The following is a 27,570-nucleotide window of genomic DNA, read 5'->3' on the forward strand; positions in this document are numbered from 1 at the left end:
ATTGGTTCATTTTACTTTTGTTATTTTAATGATGAAAAGCTTGGTCATATGACCTAAAAATTACGCTTTTTATTGGTTTCGAACTTTTTTCTTTATAACATATATGTTATAATATTCCAGGCTAATGTACTTTCCCGGAAAATTTTCAACTGTCCTGCAAGTAAAATATATTCCTTTTTCGAGAAAAAGGGCGTTTCTTCGTTCCATGACGGAGCCGTTGAGTAAAAGAGACTCGGCCTGCTATCTTAGTCGCCGATACGCCTGATTATCAGATTCTTATCGATCACTTTATGTTGCAGGAGTGGAAAACACAACTGCCCTTGACCATTTATCTTTACTGCGTTCCTACATATTATACCTTTTATCCGTCATGTAATTGGACTGCTTTATTTCACTTGCCTTTTACTGATTCGAAAACAGTGACTAAAAGTAAAAACTTTACCAATGTAAATACTACTACCATGTTTTGTTTTAAAAACCTTTATTGTGAAAATGTCAGTATACAAATACGGGCCTATAACCACGTGGGCCGGCCACGGAGCAAACTGAAATCGTATATGATGAGGAGACATTTACATTATAGAGGAACGTAACGAGCGAGCCATTAGGTTGCAAGAACTAAGGTGTCTAACAGTTGCGGAATCGGTGGACGTACATTTTGTAATTAAAATACGACAGGGCCACTTACAAAAAAGTTATCTAGATATACATTTGCGTGCAAGTACCATGGGTGACGTTAATTCGAACTTTCAATAGTACAGTAATCAATAACACATCAGAACTTAATATCAATAGGGATGTCGAAATATTCAATCAATTCTCGTCCCCGCCCGCCATGAGCATCAAAACTGCATTCATATCTCGTGATATCAAGGTTGTTCAACCAGTACACAACAAGGAGTTACGAGTCCCATTTATACCGGCGCCATTTTGGGCGAGGCCGGGCAGGTCCAAGATATAGTCAAAATGTCTCCACCAACCATCGGCCAGACCAGAACCCCTTTCGGCCCTTTATGCTACAAGATGGTGTCTTCCATTCAGAAAATATTGTTGGCAGCATTTTGAAAGGAAAGATAAACAGCCGTTCTCCTAGTGAGTCTCACATTGTTACATTTAGGAAGAATGTTGAAGAGTAATATGTGGAAAATCTGAAGCCATTTTTCTACAAACTCTCAATCAGCCTTGGATGGAAAAAAAAATCCTGAAGAATGTACAAACTGAAAACCAATTTTTGTCTGTATAGCATCAACAGCAACGCTTGAGTCAGCTTTGTGTCAAGCCGCCATTTTCATTCAATCAATAGCGTCCCCCTGCACACATTCAGGGACCTGGTCGTGTCTTCAGGTGAAACGGATTGTGGGACAAGAAGCAGAAAGGAAAAGGAAAAAAGTTCCGCCGGACCTCGGGAGCCGGCCGCCTATGTCATGGGCGATCTTTGGCCACACCAGGGCAATAGTGAAGCTGCAGCAGGTGCAAATAAGCTTCAGACAGTCTTACAAGCACTGCTCAGAACTCTCAACGATGGCACTCAACATCCAGGACTTGCCATCCGGATCTTGGCGCCTTGTGCTGGTTCCGACCTATTCACACATCGGTCCACTACTGACATCACCTCATAAGCCAACGGGGCACCCCACACCGACTTTCGGCGCAGCATTGTAGGATGGCCACACCAGTGCGGCAACTTGCTGGACACAACCTCGGTGCCATCCGGATCTCTGCGCGTTCGAGTCACTGTACCGCAAGAGTGACCGGAACTCAGCTGAACACGCCGTCTTTCGGCGCAGCATTGTAGGATGGCCACACCAGTGCGGCAATTTGCTGGACACCACCTCGGGCAATAGTGAAGCTGCAGCAGGTGCAAATAAGCTTCAGATAGTCTTACAAGCACTGCTCAGAACTCTCAACTATGGCACTCAACATCCAGGACGTGCCATTCGGATCTTGGCGCCTTGTGCTGGTTCCGACCTATTCACACATCGGTCCACTACTGACATCACCTCATAAGCCAACGGGGCACCCCACGCCGACTTTCGGCGCAGCATTGTAGGATGGCCACACCAGTGCGGCAACTTGCTGGACACAACCTCGGTGCCATCCGGATCTCGGCGCGTTCGAGTCACTGTACCGCAAGAGTGACCGAAACTCAGCTGGACACGCCGTCTTTCGGCGCAGCATTGTAGGATGGCCACACCAGTACGGCAATTTGCTGGACACCACCTCGGTGCCATCCGGATCTCGGCGCGTTGTGCTGCCTTCGGCCTATTCGCACATCGGTCCGCTACTGACGCCGCCTCACGTGCCAACGGATTTTCTACGCTTTTTGTAGCCCTATGCCGCATAACAGGTCATGTGACTTGTTTATAAAACTTTTCATTGGTTCATTTTACTTTTGGTTTCCTAAAGATGGAAGGCTTGGTCATATGACCTAAAAATAACACTTTTCATTGGTTTAGAACATTTTTTTTCCCCAAACGATGAAAGCCCCACCTTGTTTCTGGATGATTCAGACTGAAGCTGGCGTCAGCATGAGAGCACCACCATCTCGTGGCTCCGTCGTGGTCATTCCGCGAGCAATCATGGCAGCCGCTCCCCACCGGAAGCCTGCAGGAGTCGAGGGCCCCAAAGACTTTTGTAGAATCTTCACGGCTGAGGGGACGCTTTCGAGAATGGAGCCCAAGCCCTAGCAGGCAAGCGTCCGAGTTCCAAGGTGTCCCAGGGCCATTTTAGTAGACCAGGCCCAAAACCGAAGAGCCGGCCGCCATTTTAAGAGTCCTGTGGCAGCCGCCTATCGCTGCACTGCAAGAGTGGGAGCAACTCAACTACATGGTGAGCGAGACGTTGTAGCCGCAAGAGCGGGCGCAACTCAGCTGGATGGCCGCCACCTGGGGAGGCCCGTTCACGCCGCCTCCCCCACGCCCCCCCCCGGGCCGCCCCACGCCAATTTTCGGAGCAGCATTGTAGGATACCAAAACCAGTGCGGCAGTTTACTGGACATCACCTGGGTGCCATCCACATCTCAGCGCGTTCTGCTGCCTTGGGACTATTCGCACAACAGACCGCTACTGACGAGGCCTCCCCCCGCACCACCCGGGACGCCCCACGCTGTTTTTCTGAGCTGCATTGTAGGATCCCAAAAACCAGTGCGGCACCCAGGTGACATCACCTGGGTGCCGTCCAGAACTCAGCACGTTGTGCTGCCTTGGGACTATTCGCACAAAAGACAGCTTCTGACCATTGTTGCTTTTTTTTGTCAAAAATGTTTAAATGTTTGTTACAGTTTTTGTTCCGTTCGTTATATTTAAAAGTTAATAAAGTTTTATAATCCTACTTTGTTGGAGTGCTATATATTTTTAAAAAATCGGGTGAATGGGGCCTTGAATCGGGTTATTGTCATGTGTGGGCTTTGCAAGTGTACTGCTACAGGATCGGACATTTCAAACTCAAATGCACGTTCTTTTTCTTACCTTTCCGAAGCATGGAGCGCAATAGCAGGCAGAGAAAGGGTGATGCAAGTGTTGAACACTGCCTGGCCTGGCAAGTTGCTGGCAGTGCCCCCCCCCCCCCGCCCGCTCCTGAAAGAGGACACACACACACCGCCGCCCCGAGTACTTCACAGATCTTTAAAAGACCATGCGCTTGTTCATGAGGCTTAAATGGTTTATCACCCCTTCTAGAACCCCTGCATCGACCCTCTGACGTTTCCTGGAAGAATTACCACGTAACACAATACCAAGCCTTGTCAGCTGAAACCCCCGAGGAATCGTGGGGCATATTATCAAGGGGGTTTATCTCCGCTTTTTTGGCTTTAAAAGCCAAGAAAGCGGAGATAAAATTATCTCCCTATTACCAAGCTGTCGCTAACACCAGTTAGTGACAGCTAAAAGGAGATAGCGACCATCTTGGGCCCCGCTTTGCATATCAGTGATATTTATCACTAATGACATGCAAAGTGGGCGTGCCAAGATGTTAGCGACTGGAAACAGTCCCTAACATCGCTATCTCCTATTACCAACTTTTGGAGATATTCGCGCTAAGCGCGAATATCTCAAAAAGCTAACACCTGCCCTGAGCAGTTCTTAGCCATGTTATCCAATGGGAGGTGGATAACATGGCTAAGAACATTTGCTCGATAATGCATGAATATCGCTGACTTTTCAGCGATATTCATGCATTGCGGCCGTTTTTTATCGCATTTGCGATAAACCTTGCTAATAGCAAGGTTTATCTGCGATAAAAATCGCCGATGTGCGGCGATAATTTTTGTCTCTAAACAAGTTAGAGACAAAAATTATTGCTAGTTGGTAATATGCCCCCGGGTTTTTGCTTGCAGAAATCGGGAGGCGGGAGACTAGCACTGAAATCAGTAGTCTCACGCCTGAATCGGGAGGGTTGGCATGTCTGGATTCTCTACAGCTGGGGCCATAAACTACATCCGCAGGGCTAGGTGATAGCCTGGGACCGGCCTGGCATCTAAAATGGCTGCCGTGCACGACAAAATTGTGGCATTGGAAAAAAGGCAAGATGGCGCAGACAATGTTTATCAATAAGGATTCATTTATAACAAAATATTTTATCGCACTGACAAATTGGCGGTCAACACTTCCTGATTTCCATCGAATCGAACGTTAACAGACGTCACGCAGCAAAAAAAAAAAAAAGCTCACGCACAGCCGCTGGAAGACATGTATCAACATATATGAGCCTCCTCAGCCACCCTCAGAAAACATAAGGGATTAGGATACGTCTCCCGCACCCCCTTATACCTAGTAATTTAATTAAAACGAAGCACAAAATGGCGAATTCCCGTTTCGCTACCAGTTTGCGGCCCAGTTCGCGGCCCGTGAAGCGCTTCTACCGTGAAAATTTTTTTTTTTTTTATTTTCCCCACGGGACCCTTTAATAACCCCAACAACATTCCTAGGGGGTCAAGAGGGGTATACCTTGCCCCCTTTCATTAAATTCCCCCTTTGTTTTTCACCTCTTCTTCTCTCTCGATCCTACCGAGAGATAAGATGGCGGCCGCTCAGGACTGTTTAGAATGTTGACAGACACCGGGGAGCCAATCAGCTTCGCATCGCAAAGTTCCATTTCGCGAAAAGTAAGCGGACCGGAGCGCAGCCCGGAGCGCTGTTACAGATATATATCTTGTTTTGAACGTTAATTTCTCAAAATCCACTGGAGCACATATATTGAGACCTAGCAAAGGCACATCGGGCTAACAGTCCCTACAATTTTGCCAAGTTTCGTGCAAATCCATTCAGCCGTTCGAGCTAAAAGTGAGGCCAAAGGCCCTATGGAAATTAACATGGGAAAAACACGTTTTGGGACCCCCCTTTTTTCTCGGCCCCCCCTTGACGAAACCCCCCCAAATTTTCAGGGGCTGCTCAGAAACGAAATGTGCCATTTTCCTGAAAATTTCAGCCGATTCCGTCCACAAACGCCAAAGTTATTAGACATAGAATTTTAAAAAATCCCATAGAGAAAAAATCCTAACTATATATACCTACTGGCGACCGCCAGTAGGTAATATATATATATATATATATATATATATATATATATTGTGCAAGTTAGCCTAGGTATTAAGGCAAACATTCACAATGCGGGGAGCTATGCCGATACACGGCGATATGAAAATCAAGGTTCCCATTGTGGTTAAACGAGCGCCTAAGGATGTATGATGTATTTACACGTTCCAAGATGGCGCGACCCCAAGTAATAATGACTAAGTCCGTCAACTGTGTTTGTGAGTGTTTGCATTAATACCCAGGCTAACTTGCACAATGTAACTAACACTGATGAAGGCTTGATGCTAAAACGCGTCTGTTAACTCTGCGATTAAAAATCTTTATGGTGTGAGCACCGACAACTTTGGTTCCACGAGTGCGGTTCTTTGGAAGAAAATTTCTAAAGCTGAGCGTGATATATATATATATATATTACCTACTGGCGGTCGCCAGTAGGTAGTTATAGTTAGGTTTTTTTTCAATGTTAAATCTCAAAATTCTATTTGGAATAACTTTGGCGCCGGTTGACGAATCAGCCTGAAAATTCGTCGAGCTCTGGTCCTTCCCTGAAAGTTTGGGGGGATGCGTCAAGCGGGGGCCGAGATAAAAGTGGGGTCCCAAAACGCGTTTTCCCCATGTTAATTTCCATAGGGCGGTCGACCTCACTTTTAGCCCGAACGGCTGAATGGATTTACACCAAATTTGGCAAAATTGTAGGGACTGGTAGCCCGATGTGCCTTTGCTATGTCTCAAGATATGTGCTCCAGTGGATTTTGAGTAATTTAGGTTTTAAAAAATATATATATCTATGGCAGCGCCCCGGTACACGCTCCGGGGAGCGCTCCGGGCGCGCCACGCGACTTGCGCACAGAAAGCTGATTGGCTCTCGGTGTCTGTAAACATTCCAAACAGTCCGGAGCGGCCGCCATCTTGTGTCTTGGTAGGATCGAGACACAAGAGGTGGCAAAAACAAAGGGGGAAATGACCATAAGGGGGCAGGGGTAGACCCCCCCTGACCCCCTAGGTTTGATGTGGGAGTCATAAAAGGGCCTCGCAGGGCAAAAAATTATTATTATTTTTTTCGATTTTTGCAGGGGGAGCGCCCGGTACGCGCACCGGGGAGCGGATCGGGGAGCGTACCATGGGGGAAAAAAGAAAGACAGTTTTTAAAAAATGTAGCATTTTCATATAAATTGGAGGTAGTTCTGAAAAGAACTGTTTTTTTTTCTTTTTGTTGTTTTATATATATATATTTTTTTGAACTTTTTTTGGGGGGGATTTTCAGAACAATTTTATATTTTTTTGTAGTTTTTCTGGGGTGAAACAAAAGACAGGGAATTGCAAACAGCTCAACTGGAGCAAAAAAATAGAAAAAAATTAAGGTTGCTTGCTGCAGTGATGGTTAAGTAAAGTGATGCTCTGCTCACCATATGATATCGTTTTGTTGCAATATATGCAAACAAATTTAAATTGTGAAAACTTGGTTTGGACATTAGGGACCATCTCCCTAGCCTCTGCACCCGATGGAGTGGGTTGGTTGGAGGTGCTGGAAGTAGAAGGTTGGGGAGGGTTCTTGGTCAGTTGCCTGACTTCTGCTCTTGAATAATTGTGTGGGTGCTTCCTCTGCATATGCCTTATCATCGTGTGGTTCCCAAACGAATATTTTTTGTTTTGGGTTCCCTCTTGACAGTTCTTGGTCACAGATGAGGCAAGTCACCTTTGCTGCATTTTCTTTTTTGGCACCCCTTGGCATTTTGAAAAACTCCCAAATAAAATGTTCTTTGAGTTTGTATGTGGGATTGTCCTCAGGCAGATATTGCCTCTCCTCCTGCTCCTCTTCGTCCTCCTCTTCTTCATGACCACCAATATGGTCTTGTGGTGGTCCTTGTGGTGGTGGTGGTGGTGGTGCAGATGCACCTGCAGCTGCTACTACTGAAGCCATTTCTCACAGAATGCAGGTCTTCTTCACTCAAACAACAAAGTGAAAATGAGGAAAAAAGGTGGGGTCTTTAATCATTTGGAAAACAAAACTGTTGTGAACCAATCAAAAGTGTTATTTTCAGGTCACATGACCCGACGCGCTTACGCTACGCATCCCGGGGCGCGCCCAGGGGCACGACGCGTAAGTGCGTCAAATGCTTCCGGGTGCGTTTACGCCGTGCGTATCACGCGGACGCGGCTACGCGATACGTCACGATCATGTTTTCGTTCGCGACATTGGCGCTAACGGGACGCTTCCCGGTTCGCGCACCAGGGCGCTTCAAACGAGTACACTCTCCGGGGCGCTTACCGCACCGGAAGAGCTCCAAGGCAAACAAAAAATAAATACATAAAAAAAAAATGGGAAAAATTGTAGGGACTGGTAGCCCGATGTGCCTTTGCTATACTCAAGTGGTTTTTACGAAACTTAACTTTAAAAAATATATATATTGTGCTACATTGGGCTATATATGTTAGAGACCAAATGTAGCCCAAATGTAGCCCAATGTAGCCCAAAGATGGCCACCAGAGACAAAAAAACAAATATAGCCCAAATATCAGCCATATGTAGCCCAACTATAGCCCAATGACAGAATGTACCAGAGTGTTCTAAAGAACAACTAGAGCGTTAACAGTCTTACTTATAAAGTGAGACTTATACTTAGGAATTAGCATTTAAAAAACCTATGAAATTCACTGAAAAAAACATAGTTTTCACACCAGTTATAGTTAGGAATTAGCATTTAAAAAACCTATTAAATTCACTGAAAAAACCATAGGTTTCACACCAGTTATAGTTACCTGGAAATTTTACTGACATAAAACCATTGAAATTCCACGTTATAGTTAGTTGGACTCACTATAACTTGCGCGCCTGCAATGCACTGTTGATGCCGTCACATATTACATCACTCATGACATGGTCAGTGACATCACTCATGACATCACTGATGACTCCATCCTTGTGACAGAGTGACAGACCTCCTTTCAGTGTAATGTAACCCTTGAAACACATATTCAAAAATAGAAACTAACATTTACAAAAAAGTGGAGATACCTATACCAGTTACAACAACCAATTCAGTAATTCCACCATTTATATACACATCCACTCATTCACCAACAGTTCTATATAGTCATTCATACATATACTCACTTATCATATGTAGTGAGACACCTTTACATCCGTTAACACACCGACAGTCTTCCAAAAGTTACTCACACACATACTCACACATGCAAATAAACTATTGAACATCTATTTATTTGCATATACAACTATACACACACTAGCACATTACTTCTAAGGAAACTTACACATACTTACTCTCTTAAACAATCACTTATAGAAACACATACTTATTTAAACAGGAACTCTTTCAATCTCTCACTCTCACATATACTCACTTATATACATCAATACTCACATATACTAGATTAAAACATATGTAGTTACTCATAAAGACACTAGTGAGACAGTCATTCACTCACTAACACACACATATACACACTCTTCCACCCATACAGTCCTGCACATATGCTGTCTTCAAAACACATACAAACAGTGAGTTAGTCATTGATGCATCTATGTGCTAAGTAACACCCCCACCAAACCATACAGACGCTCATACTGAAACTAAAAAAAACATCTAATAACACATATACACACACATGTAGCTACCCACCAACCCATGCAGCCACTTATACACAAAGTGAAACACTGGTACAAACATTTAAATATTTAAACAATACTCGCTAATATATGTATTCACTAAGATACGCTTAATAAGCCAGTTAACCAATCAATTTTAAAAAAAAAAAACATCCATTAAGACACTTATTTAAACATTTATTCTTCCATCGACCTTTACATATACATATATAAAACATTTTTATTTTTTCAGAAAGACACACATTCACTGGATGTTGTCATCAGTGATGTCATGAGTGATGTCACTGACCATGTCATGAGTGATGTAATATGTGACGTCATCAGCAGTGCATTGCAGGCGCGCAAGTTATAGTGAGTCCAACTAACTATAACGTGGAATTTCAATGGTTTTTATGTCAGTAAAATTTCCAGGTAACTATAACTGGTGTGAAACCTATGGTTTTTTCAGTGAATATATATATAGGTTAGATAGCAAGGGCAGGTACATAGCCTAAATAGATGTCCTGCACTTGTCAAACTATAAATAACTCTCTTAGTCTGTTCATCCGTGAGCACTGATTTGCGGCAGGCTCTATAAGCAGAATGTCACCCAAAAACTTGCTATGTCAGTGTTCTCAAAAACCTTTATGCTCAGTATTGGGACAAGGGAGGGGGAAAGAGGATTGTCAATGGCCTACAAAGTATCCCTTTGGTCGAACACAGAGATCTGCAAACCTGCAGTAAAGCAAATACAGTAAGCGTGCTCTGCGTGTTTTACAGATACAACTGAGGGCATATTTAACTTTATTTCGCACAGCAAGCCACCTTAATGTACTGTGTGAAAGGGAAAGGGCAGGAATGCACCGTATTTACCATGATACGCACATTTCTGTCTTTTTCTTGTGATGGTGCCTTTTTAACTGCCTAGTTTCAATGCAGGCACCCTTGCACCATGGTGCAAGGGTGCCTGCATTGTAGTCAGGATTGTTTTTGGGCAGGAAGGAATACTTGCTTGCTCAAAAACAATCCTCTGTGGCAGGTTCTATTTCTATGTGTGCTGCAAAATGCAGCACACACACAAAGAGGACAAGCATTTACAATGCAATGGTCTCGTCTTTGTTAAAGTTAGAGCTGTTGGCATTGCAAATGTTATTGTTTTCATTTACTGTTTGTTTTTTAAACCAATAAATATATGGTATTTTTGTCATTTACAATGGCAATGTGTAAGCATTAGAGAGTAGTAGAGAGTATTAGCAGTTATTAATAGTTAGTAGAGAGTGACTAGTTGATTAATAGAGAGTGTACTTGTATGGAGTAGAGTAAGAGTGAGTTGTAGGCAATAGTAGTTAGTGAGTAGTGTAGATTAGTGGAGAGTAGTATAGAGTGAGTAGTAGATAGTGTGTAGAGAGTGTGTAGGATTTAATGAGTAGTAGAGAGTAATGAAAAGTACTAGATAGAAATAGATGTAGTGTAGTGAGTTATAGATAGTACATGGAGTAGTATATCTATTTAGTAGAGTGAGTAGCGAATGACTTTTAAAATAGAGTATATATTAGAGAGCAGTAGTTAGTTAGTACTTTTTAGTATTAGAGTGTAGTAGAGAGTAGTAGAGTAGTAGAGAGTGAGTATAAAATTGTGGATAGTGTATTTTAGTGAGTTGTGAGGTGTGTGACTTGTATGTAGTAGAGAGTAGTTAGAGGGTGTATTAGAGTGTGATTAGTTGAATTAGCAGTAGAGTGTGAATTGAGAGTATTAGAGAGCAACAGTCTCGCCTTTGCAAAAGTTAGAGCTATTGGCATTTTAAATGACAAAATGTTTATTTATGTGTTGGTTTTGAAAACATATAAATAAATGGCATTGTCATTTACAATGCCAATAGCTTAATCTCTCGCAAATGCCACACACAAACACACAGACCCACACAGAGCCCCACACATATACACACCTACAGAGCCACACATAGAGCCACACACACACACAGAGCCACACACACACACAGCCACACACACACACAGCCACACACACACACACACACCCAGCCACACACACACACGCACAGCCACACACACGCACAGCCACACACACACACAGCCACACACACACACATACAGCCTCACACACACACACACACAGCCACACACACCCACACACAGAGCCACACACACACAGAGCCTAATTCCAAGAGCCAATCAGACTCCATCCCTCCAGTCAATTAGTGGCTGACTCAATCTATGCATCCACCCACTGGCCAGCTCCATTGATCCACCTGTTGACTATATGCACCAACTGACTCTTTCACCCATCCATTGGCGAGCTCCATCTTCTATCCATTCACCCATCCACTTACCACATCCAGACATATACCCACCTACTGAATTGTCCATCCAACATACAGATCCACCCATCCAACACCTAACTCAATTCAACCATCAACTGGCTCAATCCAACCATAAAACTCCTTCCAGCCACCCAGTGACTTGTGCATTCCATCAATGTAACCCCCATTCAACTCCAACCACCCACTAACTCATGCATCCACTGAACTCCTTCAACCCACTGACTCCATCCACCTAACCACCACTCAACTCCTTCCACCCACTGACTCCATCCACCCAACCACCAATGAAATCCTTCCACCCACTGACTCCATACACCCATCCTTTTAACAAATCACATACGGAAGCATTCTATAATGTTTGGTGGCGTTTTTGAGACATACAATGACATAATTTACCTAGTGGCTGCTTTAACGAGGCGCTGTGGTGCGCCACTCCATGTGGACTCACCTTCCCGCGCCCTAGCTCAGGGCAGCCGACGTTCCAGCCTGGAGAAGTGGGGCGACTGCTACCAAAGTGCAACTTTAATGTGGCTACACAAATATACAGATATGAAATCACGTACCATGCAACTTTGAGTCTTCGAGTCCTTACCAAATTACAATACTGGTTTAGGTGACTGAGTGCATACAAAAACGTGGCAGAACTCACACTAAAACCACAAAGCTGCAGCCCCTAACGCCTCATCAGCAGGAGCAGAAGCTGCGCCTGGTACCTGTCACACCCTGCCATGCAAAGCGCCTGCACACACAGCCGCTCCATTCAGTCCCCAAAATTCCCCAACTCACCTTTACCAGAATCCTCTGGGGGGCGCACCGGAACCGCGCAGCAAGTTTGGTAAACTTTGCGCATTCCCCGCTCGGCGCCAAAAGGACGACAACTCAGCAAAGCGCTTCCTGCCTGCTGTCCTGGGGACGATGGACGAGTGCCTTCAAACATCCACGTTTCACAGTAGTAGCCAGGGCAAGGGAGGTCTGCACTCACTTCATCTGTCCAGGCTGAGCCCCGGCCCCCTCCTGCGACAGGGCTCTTCTCCTCAGCCCCCCTGTCTCCCCCCTTCCCTCCTGTCGCTCCTCGGGGTCGCTCTCCGTGCTCCAGGTGATTCAAGTCAAACAGTCTCTCTCACACGCCCTCCCAAAAAGAAAAAAAAACGGAGGCACAGGCACGGAAGGGAGAGGAAATATGCAGGAAGCTGCAGCAGCAGTTAGGCAGGCACAGGAGGAGAGAGGGGTGCGGACACCAGGGCAGAGTACCCTGGTGTTACCTCTTACCCTGCTCTGCTGGGGAGCACTTTCCCTGCTTCTGGAAATGTCCCTTCTTCTTTCATGTTTCCCGAAATGCCTATTCTGTACCATTTCAAATTACTTATGTATATTTGTTTTTCCCAAAATCAGACAAGAATACTTTGTAATTTTGTTAGGGGTGGGACACACGCAGCAAGATAATACATTCTTCACACTCGTACAAGCATGTTCTGTGATATCTGTTTGTCCTAAATTAACATTTTATCACACTCTCAGACCCTTTTTCTCTATTTTCCTTCCCTCCTTGCTTAAAAATCTACGAAAACAAACCTTAAACAAATATTGAACGAGCACAAAATTAAGTTTTGCCTCTTCTTCCAGTTTTTTTGTTTTTTTGTCCAAGATGGGCCAGTTTGTCTGCGCGTGATTGGGATGCGAGGAATGTTTTAAGATGTGTGTGTGTTGAGCCGTCACGGTGTAGGTTTGCAGGGTAAAGAGTCACATCTGTGTGTGACACTGAGCCAATCCGACAAACCCTGCCCTGGAAACACAGAAAACAAGTGCATAGTCGAATACGCCATCATCCAATCACGAACTGAATTGGAGTTCAAGCCAACATTCAATGAGCTTTGTGCAAAACAAAAGTACTCGCGGGTGATGAGCAATACGTTAAGGCGAGCTGCAGGCAAACAAAGCTTCTTACTCCAACAGGGTCAAAAGTGGGTCACACGAGTAAACCAAAGTCCAGAGGACGCCGTCAGAGCTAATGCGGCTCGCCCTTACTGTGAAAACCGGAAGTGTGTGAGATGTGGAAGGTGAACCAGAATAGATATAGAGAGGGGACTTCGGAAGCGCGGTCCCGTATGTACTAAGGGCAAGGTAAATGAACGGGGAGATGAATAAAGTTATGTGCTCGTAAACAATCTGGAAAGTAAAGTGAACATGCGGGGTAAAAAAGTGGAAACAACCAAATAAATGACCGCAACATGTCAAAACGGAACACTGTGAAAAAGCGCCAGACAGACAAGAAAAAAAGTCAGTCGAGAAAAGGAGCATCAGGAGACGTCACTAAGCCCCGTCCTTTGCAGACTGGGGGGTGTGTTTTTCTTTCTCCCCTCTTCTCCATTGGCTGGAATGTAAACAACGGGCGTGTTTTTGACTTGTTGTTTACCATTCCAGCCAATGGAGACGAGGGTAGAACAAACCTAAAAAACACGCCCCCCAATCAGAAAAGGACGGGGCTTAGATGGAAAGAATGACATCACTGAGACCTCTTCTCTAGTGGCTGGCCGCCGTGTAGGAGGCCAGCCAATGGAGAAGAGGGGCTGGGTTTACCCTCGCTACTCAGAGTCATTAAGTCTCGCTGGCGAGACTTTGCATGTGCGCAGCCTACGCTAGCCGAGACCTAAAAAAAGGAGGTGAAATAAAGATATTTCTCCTTGTTACGCCCCACATTGGGAGGAGTAGCATTTTGGCATATTCCCAGGTCTGCCAGTAATGGTAATGTGCCGAAATCCATGGGTGGATGCATCGGAATACCCACGCTCCACCCATGCTGTGTCTCCTTGGAGAGAGTAACGCAACACAGAGATTTGCACAGCAATGTGATACTCCAGATTTATCAAAACATGCAGGGCCTTGGAAGGTGGCCTTGCATGGCTTGATAAATCTGACTTAGGTTTTGCAAGGGTGCAAGGGTGACGCAAAACTCTTATAAATATGGCTCTCAGTGAGCACACATAGGGGCTTTGCCTTATTTACAAGACAGCGTTAAGTCCCTTAAGGGAAACAACTGTTGCAACGCATGCGTTACAACTCATGCCTTTACCCCGCATGTCATTTCAAGGCGAAAGGCTTGTTGCAGGGGGTAGAAGGTGTTAGATTTAACTCCAACACCTTCCCTACTGTTGTACACACTGGAGTTGGAATAGTAAATTATACTATTCCAACTTCCAGCGCACCACTGACAGCAAGTCGGGGTAAAGGTATGCGTTGTAACGGCATGCAGGGTAATTGCATGCATTGTAACGGAATACAACCATCACTTAATGTGGTTCAACACTGCCTTGTAAATAAGACAAACTTTCGCAATATACTTAGCGTGAAAGGGGAGAGCAATGGGTGTTGCTGTGGGTCTTCCACAGTAACACCCAATGATTATGACGCTGCCTCATATTTAAAAGGGTGGCATAAATATGGGATGGCACCAAAATTAAGACCAATGAAAACCTGGTCTCACCCTGGCACAACGAGGAGAAATGTTTAATTTCACCTCGTTTTTTTGCTGATTCCATGTGTGCTGCATTGTGCAACACACATAGAAAGAGCAAAAGCCCATTGTTTGCTTATGTGCAGGAAGGTGTCCCTTCCTCCACAGGAATAATCTTTTTTTTTTAAATGACGTTTTGCATTAAGCAGCACACATAGTAGTTACACACCGCCATTTAAAGATTGTTTATGTGCAGGAAAGGGCACCTTCCTGAAATTAAACAATCACTCCCCTCAATGCAGGCACCCTTGCACTATGGTACAAAAGGTGCCTGCATTGGTGCTTGGGAGCTAAATTTAGCGCCAGCTCAGGGGGAAACGCAGGGCTGCACCATATTCTTGTAGATATGCTGCAGCCCTGCGTATCGTGTTGTTAGGCTTCTTGGGTTAGCGACATGCTTCGCCACTTTCCTGTAAATATGCCCCATATGGGCAACATCTCATGAGTCAACATTAACTGCCAGGACGGAATTCAAGAAGAAATGGGATTGCACCACTGTATCAGTGAGCTACTGCAGCCTTTTCTGGCAGACCCCCACAACAAGCTGCTGCACATCACCCTTCTTGGATAAATATGTCTGCTGCCACCCTAGGGCGATGTTACGTCACACACAAACACCGCCATGATCTATGGGGGCACGTGAGACATCTGTATGCAGAGTACTAGACAGGGCAGGCGTGAGAGGGCGGTGCTTTACTATCTTTGGTAATAACATTTGGCCGGATACCTTCCGTGTTTGATTTGAAGGCGCCTTAATTCCTCTTCTTTAATCACAAATAGGAAACGCTGCATGTTGATGTTTAATAGAAACGTCGCTGCCGCGCGCCTTCCCTCATTGACTGGAAAATCCATAGAGTGGAGGCTTCAACTCGGCACCTGCTCCAGAACCTTCTTGATGAAGCAAAGGTTGTCTTCATTAAGAGCATTAATATTCATGCGGCATGGTAATTTTGACACAGAAAAGGTCTCTGTAACCTTTTCTTGTGTGAGAATTTTTTACTTCTCAAGGAAATTACAGTCCAGCGATGACTTAATTAATGCTGGGTTTTTCGGCGCGGTTTGAAGGGCTGTCAGTTAGGGCTCGCGGTATCTGTCAAACAGGGTGGGCGGACTGGCTGAGGAGACTGAGGCAAGCGAAGGGGAAGGAAGGATGCAGGCCTCCAACCTGGCTGCTAGGGGCTGGAGGGGGCTCTGAACCTCTCATAAGGGAATCAGTCCTTATTTGAGGGAAGGTGACCCCTTCATGTGTTTCTTTTTAGGGTATTTTAGGAATTGTAGTAAGAGGGTCCCTTCCAATTCATTTAATTGACTATCTAATTAGAGCGCCGCAAGACGAGTTGTTTTTGTTTTTCGAGCGCTTACTTTAAAAAAAATATTATTTCCCATCCTGGTGAAAGTTCTAGCTGACCAGTTGACCATGGTTCAGGCGCACTGGTTTTTGAACTTTTTGCTGTATGTGCCCAGCAGGAAAAACAAGCAATGGTAAAGTCATCAGGGCTGACATTAATGTGCAAAGGGAAGCAAATAAAGGCATGCAAACACAGGAATTAAGTATGTTGCTTACAAATGGTAGTGGATTACAGAAAGACATGTCTGCTTTGGTAATGCTTGTTTAGAAAGGTAGCGACAAAAGCTGTGAAAGCATATGAACATAGATGTGAACAAATCAGACAATATTTATGAAACAACAAATAGCTTGAGGTAAGAGATTGTTACTTCTCTAAAGCGTACTGCATATACATTTTAGAAGAGTAGTTACACAAATTCTGCTACCAAGGCCTACTTTTCTAGGAATTATTCTTATTTATTTATTTTTCTTTTTTATATAGCGCAAACAGGAAGGCCTCAATGCTCTGTATCTCGGAATGACATGGGGTGGCAAGTCAATTACTTACAAAAAATAATCATAACCCCACTGAAAAGAAGTTAATAAAATTATTGGTAACCTTACCACTCTAGAAATTCTGCCAGTCTTCATAAAATAAATGCTAAGAGCTGGCTCGCTATTAAAAAAAAGGAAAAAGAGGAGTGAGAGAGGTAGGATGCATGCTGGTATATGAAAGACATAAAAGTTACAGAACTGAGAACTCATGGGGAGGGAGTGGAAATGTGTGGTAAGAGTGGGTAGGGTGAGAAAGAGAAACGAGTCTAAGAAAAGTGGGAAATTCTGGAGAATAGACAAGAATGTGCTGAAGGCTAATGAGAATGAGTTTTAAGAAGGGAGCTGAGATCAAATTTAAAGAAGAAAGGTAATAAAATGGGGTGAGATAGGAAAACAGGGGAGCTGAAGAGATTCAGATGAGGTTACGAATGAGTAAGAGAACAGGGACACAGTTCAGTAGAGGTTAGCTGAGCAAGAAAGTTGGCTATGAGAAACAAGCATTGGCATAGCCAATAGATCCCGCCTTTGGGAACTTATAAGTGTTTAGCCATGCAACAGTTGATGTTGTTGCACCAAGGATATTGTGCTGGGTAACTAAACACTTATAAGGTCCCAAAGGCGAGACCTATTAGCTATGCCAATGCTTGTTTTTTTAACCTAACAAAATCTTGTTAAATGCCAGTCTGCACCTTGCATCCGAAATGGCTGTGAGGATGCATTTCGTGTTAGAAGATAGCACAAAATTGCTTGTGGGGTAAACATTAGCCACTCGTATTGAGTTGCCTTGCCTTGTGCTCCTGAAATAGGATATTTACTCGATCAAAATGTTGTACATGCAGCATGGCACGGTGTAATATCGTTATTTTGCTTAACAGTCGTAAGGTGTAATGTGTGAAATTTCATGAGATTCGACTGGCCCCTGCCCAAATTAAAAGCGCAAAAGATAGCGATTCAAAAAGGAGCCCAAAATGGCAAAGCTTGGAGCCTGGAGTACCCAGAAGTCGGAGAGCCAATTGCCACAATGGAAGGAGCCAGGTGATAAGAAGGCCATTCAGTATTGATTGTCGAAAATTAGCATTTTGCCTACTCTGCATCAGCCTGACAGTAAAAGCTCTTTTCGTTTCAGTCTCCGAAGGCTTTATTAGTCAGCGTCTGCAGCACCGAGGTGCTTACACCGAATCCGCAGACTTCTGACAGTCAGAGAGACACTTTCTTTTACATAACATAACATGAGGTAAGGTAATGTAACACAACAAAAAACAACATAAAATAACATTGGGATAGAAAATGTTGCAAAACAGATTTGCACCACTAGTCCTAGAGTGTGCTATCATCCGGTAGGCATTTGTCTTGCATGATGGCTCCCAGGCCCCATGAATCACTGCTACTGGTGACCGCCTGCATGGCAGCATCTCATATCCTTCAGCACACCATCCTTCCATCAGTTCACCTTAAATTAATTTAGCAACAAAAAAAGAAAAGAGCACAACGCTGGTCCTCAGGCAGGGCACTGAGAGGACCCATACAGGCCGAGCCACAAACACGCTGTTCTATACCTTCCAGTTTTACAAAAGTATAGTTCTACCTATCTTTAAAGGTCTTAAGCGCTATATCGGCTAATGCAATGACTATGCAATAGAATGACAGACAGAAGGCAGGATTGGCAGGTACAAGGCGAGTGCAAACTACAAAGGGCAAGAAGGACAATCAGGATACAAGAATGACCAACTAAAAGTAGGAATACCAGACATGATATGGAAATGCCAGAGAGAAGGGTGACATACCAGGCACGAGCTGGGACTGAAATACCAGAGGCAGGAATGTTCGAAACAAGATCACAATGACAGTTTGTGAGAATGACTGACGCAAGTGGGGATGATGGACACAAGTCAGGAGTGACATGCCTGAGCGCAGAACACCAGACTTGTGGCACTAAGGCATGCACGAGGAAACAGGAATGCCAGGCCCTGTTTAGGAATACCGGATCCAAGGCAGTAATGACATGCACGTGAAAAGAATGCCTAACGTGATTTAAGAAACTGATACATGCTAGAATGTCACACACTGGATGGGAATGCCAGGCACAAGGCAAAAAGGGCAAACACTAATCAGTCAGGACAAACAAAAGGCGGAAATCTAATTCACTGGGTGGGAATGTCAGACCTGAGGTGGAAATAAAAGACACAAGGTCATAATGAGGAAATTACATTTACAAGACAGAGTGACAGACATGAGGCAGGAAATGAGATGATAAATAACAGTCATAAGTGCAAACAAGCCCGTGTCTCATGCTGAAAGATAAAAAAAAGGCATGCAGGCTGCAGCGGGAAAGAGGGCGGAGGGGTGCACCCGCTAGTGGTGCACGCGCACTGGGGAGAGCAGTCTGCTCTTTTTCAAAGCACATACTCATGCTTGTAGCGCGCTGCTGCACACTCCCGCAAGGCATATGACGCCGTAGGCAAGAGTATGTGGTTTGAAAAAGAGCTGCAGGAGGGCTAAATGTCTCCTTTGCATCACATACGCGCTGCGTAGGCGAGACCTAAAAAAACAGAGCTTGGCAGGAGAAAAGTCATTAGGTTCAAGAGTGCCTAATGGAGGAGGAAGGTAAGTATTGCCATTGAACCAAGAGATTAATGTGGTAACCTCTGCATTCTAGTCCACATAAAATCTGAAGAGGTCCTTGTTCACTCCTTTGCAAAATTTGCAGAGGTAGTTTGTGCATCTCAGTTCTGCTGCCAGTGAATTCCAGATATAAGTAGTGCTCTGGAAAATATGCTTGTCAGAATTGAATTTCTTGGGTTTTAGGGGCTTTACAGTATCCTTGCATCGCGGGTGTGTCACTCCTAATATGGGGAAAAGTGACGTATCAGTTGCGCTAGGGGCTTGTCGATGCTTCTCCAGATCCTGCTGTCATCTTGGATTCTCAGAGAAACTGCAACGTGCTTCAGGTGTTGTATCTATATAGCCTTGAAAGTGATACCTGTCAGTATTAATTTGATTCTACATTCCAGAGGAATCAGTGAGGTCTTTAAGTACAGTGACTGCATGATCATACTTCCTGGGAAAGGTTCACTGATTCAAATATAACCGACCAAATGTGGATACAACTAAACAGTTACAATATACACCTTGGATTTTCAATCTAGTATTTTTGTATGTTTAAAACATATGCTACTAACTTGATCCTGAAGAATGTATTTGAAATTGATTCACTGCAATTTTTTACTTGGGGAAACTCAACTGTATTCATTGTGTTGCCCTCCAAATGATGAAAGGCAAAGTCTGACATGCTAGGATTCCACCTATGCCCTAGGGCTAAACACAAATGCAGCTATCCATAGGTATCCATTAACTGCCTTTCTAGCATATTGATTGCGAAAACCTAATGTCCCCATAATTTATATTTTCCATTATTGCGAACCTGGCATACCTTGGCACAGACATAATACAGTAGAAGGCAGGTAATTTACTTGCACCAATGCAATTAAAAAAATCTTTGTCCCTTTTTAGGCTATAAACCCCTCCCAGAAGCACTGAATTGTCTACAGACACCAAGTGAGCCACTGGAAGGTAAAGCTGAGGGGGACAGAAAAGCAGTATTATCATAAGAAATTCTAGACTTGAAATAATGAATATTACTGGTAAGTAATCAACACCGTTACCACCTCATCTGCCTTCCTTATCACAGACCAAACACATCAGTTGATGAGCTGCAAGGGGATCTCCTTCACAAATGGCGCAGAATAAGAACCATCTGTCATTAACTTGTAACGGTGAAAAATATTGGGAACCACCCAAGTGGCAGCTGAACAGGTCGCAGCCAATCCCACCCCTTTTAATTATTCTGAGTAGGCGGCCATGGCACAGGGCAAACATTCTTCAACAGGCCAAAGATGGGGGTACTGGCAACACAGTAAACCCTGGAAATTATCAACTTCATCCAAGTTCCAAATGTGATACAAAAGATGTTTGACTTCCAGAGTTATACAGTCTAGGACAGGAGTGAGCCCTGCCACCATCAATACAGCATAATAATGATTTTTATTGGGGATGGGGATTATCAGCAAAACAGTCAGATTTAAGGTCCTGAGAAACAGAAAGACAGGACTGATCATTAAGACAACCTTGTCACAAAAACCATTTTGTAAGGCTGTTGGCACAGCAAGGCACCCAGTTCCCCCGCCTTCTGAGCCAAGAGTAGGACTTAACCTAGATACGATGAAAGAATGGATGATTGAACCTCAGGCGCGCACTTCAGTAAGCTATAAAGGAGCCTCGAAGCCAGACTAACCAGAGAATAGAGAGGACAGATCTGCCCAAATCAAATGCTGGTTCTTGTAACAAGTGCTAATAGCTAGTACAAGAAGATACTAATCTCTCAAAACATCGAGCGTCCTCAAGAAATAACGCTGTCTGGGTGTAGACGCCTATGATCATAGATTGAAGGCGTGCATAAGGCTAACTGGAAAAAGCCAACTCCTTGGAACACACAGGGGACCGAGCCTAAGCAGTTCCAGATGCCTAGGTGAAGATGTCAAAGTAAACACAAGGAGATCATGGACGGAGCACTGAAACTTTTCTGACACTCATCCCATCACAGATCTGGGTTGAATCCATCATCGTTCTTTAGCTCACTTGCCACCCCAGTTCAGACCCAGCTATGTACAAATCAGTCTTTACCCTGCGCCACATGGAAATAATTTAGCCCAAATTGCCAAGCCAGGTCTTCCCATGACTGGAAACAAGCCTCCTGGGACTGGTTTCGGGGTAACACCCCTCATCAGCCAGGTTAGCTTGAATCCAGTGGCAAAGTGAGCAATGGACAGACGTCTGGGCATAACCTGCCAACTTAGGGCTAGCAAAAGCAAACACAAGGAGATGATGGCGGAGCGCAGAAACTTTTCAGACACATACCCCCAGTCACAGATCTGGGTTGAATCCATCATTGTTCTTTAGCTCACTTTGCCACTCCAGTTCAAACCCAGCTATATGCAAATCAGTCTTGACCCTGTGCCTCCTGGGAGCAGTCCAGCCAGAACTGCCAAGCCAAAGTGCCAGAACTGACAGACAGGAAAACAGAGAAGAAGCAGCAGCGAGTAGAAAATCCATGTTGGACCCAGTGCAAACTGCAGCTGAGTGGAGCACCAACGAAAGCAAGGACACACTAGAGGCATCAGCACCAGCTCTGCCTCACCTTTCGGAGGCACGCCAACACCCTGGGCAGGCACAGGATGAAAGGTACATAATAAAGATGCCCCTGCAGATACCCAAGAGAAAATGCATCCAACTCCCAATATTAAGGAAAGTGGAGCCTTTGAGTAGAAAAAAAAAGAAAAGCATTCTCTAGGGAGGCAAAAAATTGCCACAGAGGAGTCCCTGGACATTAGTAGGCATCTCGACAGAGGGTGATATGCATGAAGCTGCGACACTGAACTTGTTTGACAACCTTTTATAGCCTATTGTAGGCCAACTCATGCAATGTGCAGGACGCAAGTGGCTGAAACTGGCAGAGTCCCGTGGACAGGGCTCAGCAACTCACAATGGGGATAGGTCGTAAAGCTGTGATTCAGGTGGATAAAGCACTTAAAATTAGAAATGCGATTAACGTTGATTGTTCGAGAACTAAGGGGCATATTCACAATGAAGGGACGGAGAGTGGCGTTCGCCTTGTTGGCTTAATGAAGTGATCCGCTAGTTCAGAAACGCAGGGCTGCATCATATTTAGAACAATGCGTTTCCCCCAGTGCTGGTGTTAATTGTAGCAGCCTAGCACCAAAGCAGGCACTTTTGCACATTGCGCAAGAGTGCCTGTATTGCAGGGGAAGATTGTTTATGTGCAGGAAGGTGTCCCTTACTGCACATAAACATTCACCAATGGCATTTTGTAACTTCTATGTGTGCTGCGAAATGCAGAACACACAGAAGTTGCAATGTGTCATTTTAAAAAAAAGATTGTTTATGTGCAGGAAGGGACACCTTCCTGCACATAAACAATCAATGACGTTTTGCTGTTTCTATGTGTGCTGCACAATGCAGCACACATAGAAACAACAAAAACGAGGAGAAATAAACCATTTCTCCTTGTTTCACCAGGTTAAGACCACAGTTTTTTTAGTCTTAATTTTGGCGCTGCCCCATATTTACATCACCCTTGTAAATATGGGGCAGTGTCAAAATCAATGGGTGTTGCCGTGGAAGATGGCTACCTCTTTTTTTGTTATATATATATATATATATATACAGGCTCAGAATCCTCCCCAGTCCACGGGAAAGAAGGCAGCACTCACGGAAATGTTCAGCAAAGCAGTATTTATAGTCTGCACAATAAAAATACTGCTTTGCTGAATATTTCCGTGAGTGCTGCATTCTTTCCCGTGGACTGGTGAGGATTCTGAGCCTGCATTTTTCCACGCTGCGCACCAACGCGTCGCAGCACCCGCTTAAAAAGTGCCTCGCTATCGTGGTGCAAAATGAGCAGCAATATATATATATATATATATATATATATATATATATATATATATATATATATATATATATATATATATATATATATACATATATATATTCACTGAAAAAACCATAGGTTATAGACCATATATAGTTAGGGATTCGCATTTACAAAACCTTAATTTACTCGCACAAAACCATAGAAATTCGCATATATAGTTAGTTGCAATAACTATATATCGCGCACCCGCAATCCACTGCTGATGATGTCACATATTACATCATTCATGACATGGTCAGTGACATCACTGATGACATCACTGATGACATCTCAAATGACATCACTGATGACATCACTGATGACATCTCAAATGACATCCCTGATGACATCACTGATGACATCTCATTTGACATTACTGATCACATCACTGATAATATCATTCATGTGATAATACGATGAACCTCTTCAGACTCTAATATAACCTTAGATACAATCAGTGTAAACAGACACTCACAGATTGTCACTGATTATACAATCCCTGATACAAGTTCACAATGATTCATACAGCCACTCTCACATTCACTGGCTCTTATGCTCAGTTATTTATATATGTCAACTCTCACATGTACTGTGTTTTACATATGTACTTACTTTGACATGTAGCACTGAGATATCCATTCACTCACCAATACACTCATGCACACAGTCAACTGCCCATACAGCTGTTTCCACATGCACGTTTGAACCCATACATCTAGTGAATCAACTGCTCACACATCTATGCACAGAGTCATACACCTCCCAGCCACCCACACACATACTCAGTCTCCCATACAAATACTTGGGCAACCAATCAATAACCCATATAGTTACTCATTTAGCTACTGATCAACACATGCAGCAGTTTACAGAACAGACATAATAATGCACAAATTAAGACAGTTTAGTCACTAACCCATGCACTCAGTGAGACACATTAAATCACTCACTCATACAGTCAGTCATGCACCTACTAAATCCTTCATCCAGACACTTATACATCCACTCATTCTTCAATATGTAAGACATATTTTAACTTTACAGAAACATACAAACACTGGATGATGTCATCAGTGATGTCATCAGTGATGTCACTGACCATGTCATGAATGATGTAATATGTGACATCATCAGCAGTGGATTGCGGGTGCGCGATATATAGTTATTGCAACTAACTATATATGCGAATTTCTATGGTTTTGTGCGAGTAAATTAAGGTTTTGTAAATGCGAATCCCTAACTATATATGGTCTATACCTATGGTTTTTTCAGTGAATTTCAATGGTTTTTTAATAGCAAATATCAAAAGCTGTAAAATGTCAAGTACGTGGTAGGTAAAAACATTTTCGTATTTATGCACGCTGATGTGCTTTGAACGCTGCCCCCCCCCCCCCTCCTCTTTTCTTTTAGGAGTATTCTCTCTTTGCAGATAGTGAAGGGTAGGTAACGTAAGCCTTTGCCCTCGTTGTAACCCGTCGTGCCTGCTTCCCTCTACATTTGATTGATTGTTATCCAAGCATTTACTGTTTTAGAATTGGGTGCTCTCATGCTGACGCCAGCTTCAATCTGAAACATCCAGAAACACTGTAGACTACCAATTCGAGCAGTTCCGGTGGAGCCCCAACGTGACCCGGTAGAGAAGAACTTGCCCTCCCCTCTTTGACTGATTGTTCTTGTTGCCTGTCCCTTCTCTTGTCATTTAACAGAACTTTTTGGACTGCTGAAAGGGGTTGTATTCCGACCGCTGGTTGGTGGAGACATTTTGACTATATTCTGGACCTGCGTTGTCGCGTAATGCGTCATATGACGCGCCGCGTTAGCGCACCCGGAAGTGCTCCTGTGCGCAAGGCGCAGCTTCCCGGAAACGATCCAGAGCGCCGCGCGCAGCGCGTAACGTAAGCATAACAGGTCATGTGACTTGTTAATAAAACTTTTCATTGGTTCATTTTACTTTTGTTATTCTAATGATGAAAGGCTTGGTTATATGACCTAAAAATAACGCTTTTCATTGCTTTCGAACATTTTTTTTTTCCCAAATGATGAAAGCCCCACCTTTTTTTTCTCACTCTGACTTGTAAAGCAAAGGACCCAGATGCATTTACAGTTTATCACTAACAATGTTCCAGGCTAATGTATTTTCCTGGGAAATTTACAACTGTCCTGCAAGTAAAATATTCCTTTTTCGAGAAAAAGGGCGTTTCTTCGTCCCATGAGGGAGCCGTTGAGCAAAAGAGGCTCGGCCTGCTGTCTTAGTCGCTGATAGGCATGAATATCAGATTCTTATCGATCACTTTATGTTGCAGGAGTAAAAAACACAACAGCCCTTGACCATTTTTCTTTACTGCGTTCCTGCGTATTATACCTTTTAACAGTCATGTAATTGGACTGCTTTATTTCACTTGCCTTTTACTGATTCGAAAACAGTGGCTATTATTCAAAACTTTACCAATGTAGGTACTACTACCATGTTTTTTTTAAAAAACCTTTATTGTGAAAATGTCAGTATACAAATACGGGCCTATAACCACGTGGGCCGGCCACGGAGCAAACTGGAATCGTATATGATGAGGGCACATTTACACTGTAGAAGAACGTAACGGGCGACCCATTAGATTGCAAGAACTAAGGTGTCTAACATTTACGGAATCGGTGGACGTACATTTTATAATTAAAGTACGACAGGGCCAGTTACAATAAAATTATCTAGATATACATTTGCGGGCAAGTACCATGGGTGACGTTAATTCGAACTTTCAATAGTACAGTAATCAATAACACATCAGAACTTAATATCAATAGGGATGTCAAAATGTTCAATCAATTCTCGTCCCTGCTCGCCATGTGCTTCAAAACTGCATACGTATCTCGTGATATCAAGGTTGGGCAACCAGTACACAACAAGGAGTTACGAGTCCCATTTATACCGGCGCCATTTTGGGCGCGGCCGGGCAGGTCCAGGATATAGTCAAAATGTCTCCACCAACCAGCGATCGGACCAGAACCATTTTCGGCAGTCCAAAAATGTCCGTTAAATGACAACAGAAGAAATAGGCAACAAGAACAATCAGTCAAAAGAGGGGACGCTTTCGTGAATGGGGCCCATGCCCTAGCAGGCAAGCGTTCGAGTTCCAAGGTGTCCCAGGGCCATTTTAGTGGACCAGGCCCAAATCCAAAGAGCTGGCCACCATTTTGAGAGTCCTGTTGCAGCCGGCTATCGCTGCACCACAAGAGTAACCGCAATTCAGCTAGATGGCGGGTGAGTCACTGTACCGCAAGAGCGGGCGGAACTCAGCTGGAAGGCAAGTCAAACGCTAAGAGGCACCCCACTGCAGATGAGGTGCCTCCACCTGGGGAAGAGGGAGAGGCCCGTTTGCACTGCCTACCCCCCCTCCCCGGGCACCCCACGCCATCTTTCGGCGCAGCATTGTAGGATGGCCACACCAGTGAAACTTGCTGGACACCACCTCGGTGCCATCCGGATCTCAGCGCGTTCGAGTCACTGTACCGCAAGAGTGGGAGAAACTCAGCTGGACACGCCGTCTTTCGGCGCAGCATTGTAGGATGGCCACACCATTGCGGCAACTTGCTGGACACCACCTCGGTGCCATCCGGATCTCGTCGCGTTGTGCTGCCTTCGGCGTACTGTAGCAGCAAGAGTGACTGCAACTCAGCTGGACACGCCGTCTTTCGGCGCAGCATTGTAGGATGGCCACACCAGTGCGGCAACTTGCTGGACACCACCTCGGTGCCATCCGGATCTCGTCGCGTTGTGCTGCCTTCGGCGTACTGTAGCAGCAAGAGTGACCGCAACTTAGCTGGACACGCCGTCTTTCGGCGCAGCATTGTAGGATGGCCATACCAGTGCGGCAACTTGCTGGACACCACCTCGGTGCCATCCGGATCTCGGCGCGTTCGAGTCACTGTACCGCAAGAGTGACCGCAACTCAGCTGGACACGCCGTCTCTTCCGGCGCAGCATTGTAGGATGGCCACACCAGTGCGGCAACTTGCTGGACACCACCTCGGTGCCATCCGGATCTCGGCGCGTTGTGCTGCCTTCGGCCTACTGTAGCAGCAAGTGCGCGCGCAACTCGGCTGGATGGCGTGTGAAACGCTAAAGGGCGCCGCACTGCACATGAGGTGCCTCCACCTGGGGAGGTGGAAGAAGGCCGTTCGCGCCGCCTCCCCCCGGGCACCCCACGCCGTCTT

The sequence above is a fragment of the Lissotriton vulgaris genome, chromosome 4_1 (genome assembly GCF_964263255.1).
Source record: "Lissotriton vulgaris chromosome 4_1, aLisVul1.2, whole genome shotgun sequence".
Lineage (NCBI taxonomy): Eukaryota > Metazoa > Chordata > Amphibia > Caudata > Salamandridae > Lissotriton > Lissotriton vulgaris.